General features: G+C 36.3%; 1 long non-coding RNA gene and 1 pseudogene across 2 annotated transcripts; one reads left to right on the top strand and one right to left on the bottom strand.

Annotated features, from left to right (window-relative positions):
- Nucleotides 1-4358: 4358 nt before the first annotated feature.
- Nucleotides 4359-5834, bottom strand: LOC145803569 (formin-like protein 20 pseudogene; annotated as a pseudogene). The gene is made up of 3 exons (XR_014345535.1): nucleotides 5361-5834; nucleotides 5059-5280; nucleotides 4359-4979 (listed from the first exon to the last, which is right to left on the bottom strand). The product of XR_014345535.1 is annotated as a formin-like protein 20 pseudogene (transcript).
- Nucleotides 5835-5899: 65 nt separating this feature from the next.
- On the top strand, nucleotides 5900-8783 carry LOC145804150 (uncharacterized). Its single transcript, XR_014345770.1, has 2 exons — nucleotides 5900-6500; nucleotides 8480-8783. It is a non-coding gene; the product is annotated as an uncharacterized LOC145804150 (long non-coding RNA).
- The last annotated feature ends 2140 nt before the right edge of the window (nucleotides 8784-10923 follow it).

Genomic DNA, 10923 nt, shown 5'->3' with positions numbered 1-10923 from the left:
TCTCTTTCTCTCTCAAAAAACCCCCATATTCAGTTTTGTATGGCAGTTCGCTTGCTAGCATACGAGGTAGCTGACCTCTGCCTAGGCAAGCTGCCTCTCAAATCTCTCTCAATCTCCGCCACCGTGGCCGACGCCTTGTCCGCCCTCAAATCCTCCTCCGACACCTGCCTCAGCGTATGGACCTGTGACCACTCCAAATCCGCCGCCGAGGAGTGTCGCTGTGTCGGAAAAGTCTGCATGGTCGATGTCATTTGCTACCTCTGCAAAGACGAAAACCTCTCTTCTCCTTCCTCTGCTCTCAAATCCCCTGTTTCTGTCTTGCTCCCCAAACTTCCTGGTCTCGTCAGAAACGTCGAACCCTCTTCCAGGTAACCCATTAACATTTCAATTTTAATCTGTTTTTGTTTGTATTTGCTTTGGTAGATTGCTTGATGATAGGTTTTTCAATGTGTAGAGGGTTTTCTCTAATGTCCTCTACATGTTCGATAAATTGCCTCAAAGAATTGACTCCACAATTCCACCCAAGAATCTATACATGTTTTAGGGCTTCCAATTTTTGTAAATCATGTTAATTATACATACACTTCCCAATTTTTGTAAGTCATGTTAATTATACATACACTTCCCTTTTTTCTGTCTCAATTTGGCCTTTTCTGAAATTTTGGACTTGTTTACAAGTTGATTTTTATGTGTTTGGGTAAGCAGGTTCGTTCTTGGGGATGCATACATTGCATTTGAGTGTTTCAAAACTATCAATTAATTTTTTTTTAGTTGTTCTGTTACATTTGGGGCCATAGTGGCTGCTCTGGAGCTAAGTAAGAACAAAAAGATTAGATCAATATATTGTAGGTTAACATCCAAGTCAATTAGCTTTTTTAAATTTTAAATTCTAATTGCTTCCTTTGTCGTGCTTTTGTCTTGTTTATTATAGACATATTTGTGACACGAGGATATATCTTGCAATCACTGCTGGTTTTATGCAAGCCATATTTAAAAAAGTTTAAAGAAAAAAAAGAAGTTAACATGGTAAAAATTATGCTATTTGCAATTAGATTAAGTTATATCCCTTTGTTATTCTCCCTTCCCAACTAACATGTAACCCCCACAAACTTTTTTTGACGTATACCATGCGACAAAAAAGAAAAAAGATGAAGAAAAGATTAAGCTATATTTATGTATATATATTCATAGGTAAACAATTCAATTAAAGGTTCTAGAAATGGGGTTCAACATCTACATAGTAGGGGTATTAAAGAAAAGCTAGCTATATCACATCAACAAAAGAATTTTTATTTTTTTATGAAATCAATAGAAGCGACTAAACAGTCACAAAACGTCTCATGTAACCAAAATACTAACCATGTTGGAATGCCACTACACATGTAACACCAATTAGGAAGCATCTCACCCGCTTTCCCAAGGTGTCCAAAGTCAAGATGGAATCTAAGGTTGCAGTCCATACAAACACCTTCATGTGAACCCCAACTTTCTTGATATTGTCCCATGCAATGACTTGTCGGTGGTACCCGTTGAATCCCATTTTAGCGATTTAACAGATAATCTCTCACCATTAGCTTTCCACACCATCCTATTCTCCTTTGGCCATGCACCATTCTCCTCATAAAGAATGTGAATGAGTCACCCACTGCCTCCAAATTCTAATAATGTAAATACTATGATGTATTAGTGATCCTTATGTAGTTTGAAACCCAAGGCATCCTTATCCACTGCAATCTGAAACTAGTCGGGAAAAGCCCCACCGATAAGGGAACATCCCCACATTAGGTCATGCCAGAATTTAACTTTCCTACCATCTCCAGGGATGATTTCCCACGTCTTCTAGAATACATATAATGTATATGGCTTTTCAAATAACAAAATGTGTATATGGCGTATATGGAGTGCTACTGCATTTATTCAATATGCATTTCAGTTGCTTATGGAAGCCTGGAGTTCTCATCCAGTAGTGTTATATGCAGTAAGACATGAAAATTCTAATGCCTCTTTCCTAAGTGACCTTCATGTCACTTGATGCATCATATGTTGGATTTTGTTTATTGCAGGGATAATTTCCTGTCAAAGGGGTTCAAACTGGTTCTGTAAGCTACTGGAAGAAGAAGTAGAAGAGGTGCTATATGTTGGAGAGGTAAGTTAATAAATTATTTTTGTATTTTACATTAATGCTCTTAATTGGTCATAATGCTTATTCATAAGTGTTATATGTATAAATGATATTCTGAATACATAAATTACTTATCCAAAAAAAAATTATGAATATAAATGGAATTAGATGATTTTGTCCAATCCGATGCTAGAGAAATGTGGAGTTCTTTGAGCATATGAAGAAGGCCCCCCTCCCCTTCCCCTTATGTCCTTACTTTCCATCTTTTAACAGTACTGTCTATTTACCTATTTAATTACCTAAACCCTTCATTATTTAATATAACAAATCTTGTTTCCTTTAGGGTTGAAGTTGTACTATGGGGCAAGAGTTTTGTATTAGGAAGGTTATGTTTGCAAGGAATGAAATAAGATGTGAGGTGTTTTTTTTATAATATCTAAATTCTTTGTGAAAAAATAGAGTAGATTAAGTTTAGTGGTGAAAAGAGTAGCATCTTTACTTATGTCTTCAAAGGTATGCTAACTATGGTTTTTGCCCATTTGAGCCATTGTCTATGATAATAGCGTGCTTTCCTCCTGCTTAGTTCCTTTAAGTCTATTTAATTTGCTTGTTTTGTTGTTCGTCCAACTTTTTGCTTTGATTGGGAGAGATCAGGAAGAAGGAATAGGTGATTGTCATATTAAAATACTTTTTGTGCTGTATGCTGCAAAACATTTCCATTAGTATGCATCTCTGAAATTTATTTTGCTGGGTTTCATGATAAGGAAATGTGAATGAACTTTTGTAAACAGTTAAACAGTATATATTAATGATCCTCTTTTGATTTTCTATTAACTTTGGATTTTGGCAACAACTTTCAGATTATATATATTGTGGGAGTTGTACTATGTTTGATTATGGTAGGATATAACATTGAATTATTTTTGACAATCAGATTGAGTGATGTGGCTGATCCCATGGCTATGAAATTAGCAATACCATTGTGCTAGCAATCACACTTCTTTTTCCCAATCAAATGCGTTATAGTAAACAAGAAAAAAAAATGTGGATCCATGCGATTGACAATCCCCCTCCCCTCTGGATCCCCGCTCTATAACGTGTATCAAACATGGTCTAACAGTGTGCATCTAGGAGAATTACATCAGGTAGTTGCTTTTGATGTTAAACCTGATTTTGAAATTTATGATGAGTAGATTTATTATTTATGCATTGTAAAATTGTTTTTGCAAATCCATATTTATTTTGAAAATTATTCATAGTTGTCAAATTGAGAATCATATTGTGAATCAGATCGAATGGAGAATCATTAGAATTAAGTACAAACTTGTTATAAAATAGTTCTTAATGATAACTCCATCTAAAAAGCTAAGGAAGCAGCCCTTTAAGCTGGTAACAAAATGACATTCAACTTTTACGAGTTGATCTCTATCTACTCAATCTTGAAATCAAGTTCAAGTTTGACCAATTTATGCACAAGAATCAAGCTCAAAAGGGCTCCTAATGGGCTTATATGAATTTTTTCACATGCAACAAAGCTTGATCTACAGCCCTAGCCCCAACCAAGCCAAGAATTGACCGGCTCTCCCTAAGTGAAAATGTTGTCTCTATTGATTGAATTTCTGATGATTTAACAATAGCTGAAGTATTATATAGATATAAAGGTATGTGCTTGGTTGATGTGGAATATCATTAGTAGCATGTGAAGATAAACATTTAGTGTTCTTGACATTGGGCCTTGGAACTGTTTTGCAATGAGTGCAAGACAGGTGTTTACTCACCTACCTTCTATAGAAATACCCCATCTCCTCATTCTGTAGGGCTTATCGTGCACTTCGTCTTGGGCTCTCAAACTAAGCTTATGTGGATTAAATACTCTAAAATAGTGCAGCAGACTGGGTTGTTTGAGGTTGACCACCAATTTTATATTTGGACTTTGGCATGCATTTTAGGTATGGATTTGAATCAAGATGTCCCATAATTTGAGGCAATGTTTGGTAAAGACATTCATATTTTCTCTTATTCATATTCTAAGGTAGAACAAAGTTTCTACATAAGCAGGAAGTCTAACACAGCAGTTCATTGATATGGTTGTAACATAGAAATAGAGAAGAAATACTTCAGCATGCTTGGCAATTATTGTCACTCAAGCATCAAACCTGAATAAGTGTCCACTAATATGAGCACTCAACTTCTGCTGTGAATCCTGCCTTTCTAAGTTCTTCTGCATACCAGATTCTTATGTTTCTTGTCCATTCTCCATCTCTTCTAGCCTGCCACTCATATATGCAGTTACCACCTCTGGTGTGGGTGGAAGTGACTCATCAGATTTTTGTCTACTAATATGAGCACTCAACTTCTGCTGTGAATCCTGCCTTTCTAAGTTCTTCTGCATAGCAGAGTCTTCTCTTTCTTGTCTATTCTCCATCTCTTCTAACTTGCCATTCATATCTGCAGTTACTACCTTGCTCTCTAAACTGCTGGGCACATCAGCAATCATGATTATGGAACCTGACTCATCCCTATCGTCAAATGCAATGACTTCAGCTGAAATAGATTTAGAATAAAAACCCCCATCCTGTTTGTGATTTCCATCATCCGATGCACAGTCTTCAAATGCATGAGGCTCCAAAGCCTCAGTCCAAACTACTTTATTATTCTCCTCAAGAACTACTTTATTATTCTCCTCAAGAACTATATGAGTATCCAAGTTCCCCTTTCTGTCCTGCCCATCTACTACATTACTGAAGATCTCCTCGACCTCAAAAAATTCTTCAGGGGAAGCACTTTCTTCTTCATCCTCATCTTCACTTTCTGTGGTGATGATAGGTAGAACTGCATCAGCATCCGAAAAGATAACCTGATACAAATATGAGTATGCATTCAACCCATACAGCTTCAGATAAAGGACATGCCACCTAAGTAAAACAAGATCATACCTCTGCTTTGAACTCCTTTGGAAACTGGTCCTTTGCACCCCACAAAACATCAACTTCATCACGATTCAACATCAAAACATTTGAACGGACAAATGCAGTGTGGAACATAACTCTGAACATCATTTCCTCCCTTACTAGGTCATTGTCCAAGTGGATGCACTCAAGAACAACATCCCCTTGAACACGACAATGAATATCTATTTTCACTAGTTCACACTCTTCCTGCAGGTAGAAGTCATAAGTACACTACAAATCCTTGTCGCATAATCCTTTAGCTTTGAAATGTGTGAATTTCGCATTACCTGTTGGTAATGGCGAGCACGTTTCTTTGTCTTGGAAGTCGAAAACAGAAGCTTTGAACTTTTAGTGGCTGTGGTAGAAGAAGAGTCCTGACCATAAATGTGAACAACCGGTCGGCAACCCTTTCCTCCGTCAAACAAGGGAATAACTCTAAGAATAATACAATCCAAATCTAAGGGAGTATCTGATGGTGGCCAATCTGAACCCAAATCCCGTCTGGAAATGTACTGAAGATATCTCAGCTGAGAAGGTTGTGGATTTAAAGGAGACAAAAGATGAAGAAGTTGCCTAGGAGCTTGCTTGTATACCATTTCAAGAGTCTTCTGCTCACCACTATACTGTTTTCGGTACAACAGAAGACCAGCAAGAATAAATGCAAGCATAGGCCATCCTCCCCTTTCGCAGTGCATCAATAGTACATTTTGTTGACCCTCCAATGATAACCAGCTCTCACTGGACCGAAGGAAGTGGTACATAAGTGTGGGCAGGATTCACAGCAGAAGTTAAGGCTATTGGAAGGAGTAAACCAGGTTGACTTTTTGACTAACCTATTCGCGAGTGGGTTATTATGTTCAGGTGGGCACATTTTTTAGAGAAAATTAGACATTCATGTTTGAGAAAATTATGATCAAGAATGTCTTCCAGCCTGTTATAACATGAACAACAGATCAAGAGAAAACAATATACCGAGCATGTATTATGTGTACCTATGTGCATATATACATCTATGATTAAATGCATAGTGTATGCAAAGCTACTTAACTAATGCATTTTCTTCTTTCTTCCTCTTATTCTTCTTTTTCTTTTTTTTTTAATTATTTATTTTTTATAATCTTTTCCTGTCATCAAAATGAACTAGTGCATATTTAGTATGTTAATTTTGTAGGCAAGTAGTGAAACTGATAGTCATCTCTCAACCACTCTCTCTCTGCTATCCATTCAGTAGTGATATTTAGTATCTTTTTTTTTTTTTAATTTTAATTTAATTTTTTTTATAGCTTTTTTACAAATGAAAGAGGCAGAGAATACAAGATAACGTGAGGAGATGCAGCGGCAACTTTTTGGACTTCAGAGCATGTTGGCGCAAGTTTTGGAAAATCGCAATCCACCAAATTCTCGACAATAGATAGTCATGGTAATTGGTAAGTGTGTTAAACCATATTTGATTATATTTATGTTCAAAGTAAAGGCAAATAAACGTTTGATGAGAATATCATAGAGAAATGATTGTCTTTAAACTAATTTTTGTTTAACTATATAAAAGATGGAATTTACAGTTTAGTTTATGTTGACCAGTATAGAAACTTTAAACATTGTAATGTTCCACTGATCCAAGGATGACTAGTTAAACAAGAATTTGTGACTGTTCCATGGAAACCAAAATGTGATAGAGAAGGCAAAAGCGAGCCGGTTGGGGCAAAAAGTTGGAAACAGCCTGGAAACAACCCGAGATCGTAGCGGTCACCTCGGCCTAGATCAAACAAACTTGTGAAAGCAAGCAACGCTTCGATAGGACGCATTATTAGTTATGTAGGACATAAAAGTGTGACAAAGTAGGCAAAACTGGGGCGTTTGGGGTCCAAAACTGCTCTGAATTAGCTCCTCTCTATTTCTTTTTTTTCCTTCTTTTCTCTTCCTTTGGTGGTCTGCATGGTGAAGTATTGCATCAGTCATGAAGGTGGACTGATCTGGAGCAATTCTGGTGGTCTGCATCAGATCTGTCTAGATGCTTGTGGTGGTGTGGTCCAGATCAATTCTGGTGGTGTGCCCAGATCTGTGGTGGTCTGCTCCAGATCTGTGATGCTTGTGGTGGTCTGCAGCAGATCAATTCTGGTGGTGTGCTCCAAATCTGTTTTGCTTTTTTCTGATCTGTCAATCATCCTCATCTGTCTGGATGGTCATCCTGATCAGTCTGGATGCTTGTTTTTGGAGTAAACTGGTGGTCTATATTGTGAAATTAGAAATTTTCACAATTTTTGTAAGAAAAAATGTCGAATTTCACAATTTCTCAAATTGAGAAACTAAAAAAATTACAATGTTTAAGAAACTGCAAAAGTGCACACTTTCTGTATAGAAATTGAGAAACTTCTTGATTTTTAAATATTGGGAAATTTCTAAATTTCAAATGCTACACATTAGAAACAACTAAAATAAAAAAAAAAAGTGCACAAATCATCATCATGAATTGTGGGCCTTATTCAAGATAATATAGTACTGAGAACACCATACATTCTGTTGTATGAAAATGTTAGTGTTTGTATTTATTTTGATGGAATATGATCTTCAGGTGGTGATGTCAAATGACATCGTTACAAAAGAAAGAATACAAATTAATAGTCAACTATATATGGTGGTGACTATCAACACCAATTCATAGTTTGTATTTATAGGTGACAGTCAACTATAAATACAAACTATTAATCATCGATGTATCAAATTTATTAGAGAGCTGCTATATATTATTTTTTGTTTTAAACATTTTTTTATATCGCTGATCAATACATGCATGACAAATATAAAGTAATATATTAGTATTTGGTTTTTCTAATACTTATCTCTAAATAAAAATGATTAGAAATAAAACTATCCAATAGTCACAAACTTAACTTTTTTCCAGGTATAAAAAGTTCCGTTTTACAAGTAGACTACCTACCTCCCCTTTGAGGAGTGAATTGGTTGGGTTAATCAATCGAACAGCCTCTGGGTAGTCAAGTGCCACACCCCTTATCCGATCTTCCGGCATTGGCATCTGCTCCGAAATTGCCATGTAATGAAACCTGTTCATCATCCATTCATTCATTATTTATCAATCTAGATATATAGGTTGCCAAAATAGGAGTTTAATTTAATTCACATGAAAGGTTCATTGAGGAAGATAGGAGTTATTGACAATATGGATCAATTTCAGTTGCCGTGTTTGGTTTCTGCTGTGTGGCACTATATTGGATCTGGAATTGTGGCTCATCCAATTTATTCTATAGACATAAGAATGCTATTGTTTTATTTACAATTTGATAATGGTAGTCATTTTAATTTGCTAATGTGACCTTTGCTTTTCATGGACATTTTTCATTATTTGTCCAATTTTAACTGACATTATTTCTCTTTTTCTTTGGTACAGATGGATGAACTCGTGCACAAAGCTAAATTGTACAGGACAAATTGGCACTTTTTGTATTTTTGGAAGGATTATATATTTTTGTATAGATGTATATGGAAAATATTAGGGTAGACTAGTAGTTATATTTTTGCATACACTGCTAGTTATATTTTTGGATGGGTGTGTATAGAAAATATTTGGTAGACTACTAGTTATATTTTTGGGTTGATGTACATGGATAAAAATTTAAAACATAATAACAAGTACTTGTTATGTGTTTAATTTTTATGCTAGATGAAATATGTAGTTTCGAATTATTTGCGGATGTAAACTTATAATAGTTGCTGACTTTAATTAAACAGGTTCAGAAATGGTTGATATATGTATTTTGTTGAATGTTGATGATTCAATTTATTTGTTGGTTTGAATGATTTCTTCTTTTTATAGATTATATTGAATAAATTGGATGAATTATTATAAATTACAGGTTTATTTTGTTGAGTATTGGCGACCAGAATTGGCAACCAAAAAAATTTTGGTCGCAGAATATCACAATTGGCGACCATAATTTTTGGTCGCGAAATGTCCCAATTGGCGACCAAACAAATTTTGGTCGCAGAATGTCACAATTGGCGACCAATTGATTAGTCGCGAAATGTCACAATTGGCAACCAAAAAAATATTGGTCGCAGAATGTCACAATTGGCGACCAAATTTTTTGGTCGCGAAATGTCACAATTGGCGACCAAACAAATTTTGGTCGTGGAATGTCACAATTGGCGACCAAATTTTTTGGTCGCGAAATGTCACGATTGGCGACCAAAATTTTTGGTCGTTGAATGTAATAATTGGCGACCAAACTTTTTGGTCGGGAAAATATCATTTTTCGCGACCAAAGTGTTTTGGCGACAAAATAAATTAGTCGCGGTAATTAAACATTTAGCGACTAAAAATTTAGTCGCGAAATCCAACTTTTGCCGACCAACCACAATTTTGGTCGCGAATTACTTTTGCCGACCATCAATTGGCGACCAAAGTAGCGACCAAAAAAATTGGTCGCGGATAACTTTTGCCGACCAAAAATTGACTTTTAGCGACCAATTTTTTTGTTGCCAAAAGTGTTAATTCTTGTAGTGTTACGTGCCCATTGACCTTCGACGTAACTTGGAAGAGACTCTGCTTGTGGCTTGGTATACTTCTTCCATGTCTACAAAGATAATGCACCCTGCCCGGCATCCAGAAGAAGCACAAGGGTATACCCCTTCATTCTTAGCCAAGAAGGCGAAGATTTGTTCTTCTGATTGGCTTGATTACATTAATGCCTTTGTTCCTCCTGCTCCCGTGCCATCTTCCATAATAGAGGCATCCACACCCTCTTCTGCATCTTCTGAGATAGAAACATCTACTCCCTTCCCATCTTCCGAAGCAGGATCATCTTCTCCTTCTCCTTCTCCCATTCTTTCCTGGACAGAGAAACTAAGACTTGCCCTTCCAATGGACAAAGTTTTTCCACCTTACAAACCTCCGTCACCCCCTTCTCCAGCCGAGCGAAAGCAAGCTCAACTTTTGCTCGCGGCTTTCTCCCACCTGCCCTTCAATGTTCTTGAGGATGACATTCCTCTTAAGAACTTTCAATGGGCTTGTGATGTCCTGACTAGGGGTCATGTCCTCAACCCTCTTGCCCAAGCAGAGCTTCATTTGTTTTTGGACCAACTCCCAGTGCTCCTCTACTGGCATCAGAATTCTAAGATCACCATCCAAAATCTGGATCAACTTTTATCTCTCCGAATTCATGCCCAGTATGAAGCGGAGAATTTTATCGAAGAGTTCGATGACTTCAGGAATAAAGATTCTGCGTACTGGGATGATTTGGTTATAGATGAATTGGAACAAAAATCGAGGGAAGAGGCTTTCAAAGCAAAGGCTGAAGAACTCTATTATGAAGTGAGAGCTCATCAGCTTATGCAACCAACTTTAGAAGAGATAGAAGAAATAATAAAGAAAGAACAGAAATTTATTGACCATTGCTGGACAAAATTTCATGACCTTGTTATTTATTCTATTCCTTATTTTTATGAGCTTGAATTTGTATCCAGATAGGGTTACTTAATGTAATCATCTTGGCTTTAATATAAACAAAGTCTTTCTGTATTTAACACTGTTTGACTTTGTTTCCTTTTATCTTTAACAGCTAACTCGTAACTTCGAATTTGAACAATCTCACCCTTCGAATCAATTGTTTAATGAAGTACTAAAAGAACCAACATGTCTTATTCCAATTTGTGGAGTAAAATTGACAATTCTGGCCGATATCGTCTGGAATTAATGCTTTAAATTTTAACAATATTACCCCTCAAAGCCAATTACAACCAACATATGGTCATGGTTAATATAATCAATCAATTTCAAATTGACCATTTTTCTTTCGAAGAGTAATATGTATAAAAAACCAACAATTGGTTTTG

This window comes from Camellia sinensis, chromosome 12 (genome assembly GCF_055761805.1).
Source record: "Camellia sinensis isolate YWXY chromosome 12, ASM5576180v1, whole genome shotgun sequence".
Classification (NCBI taxonomy): Eukaryota; Viridiplantae; Streptophyta; class Magnoliopsida; order Ericales; family Theaceae; genus Camellia; species Camellia sinensis.
The sequence above is the reverse complement of the archived record's forward strand: the minus strand, read 5'-3'. Positions and strand labels throughout refer to the sequence as shown.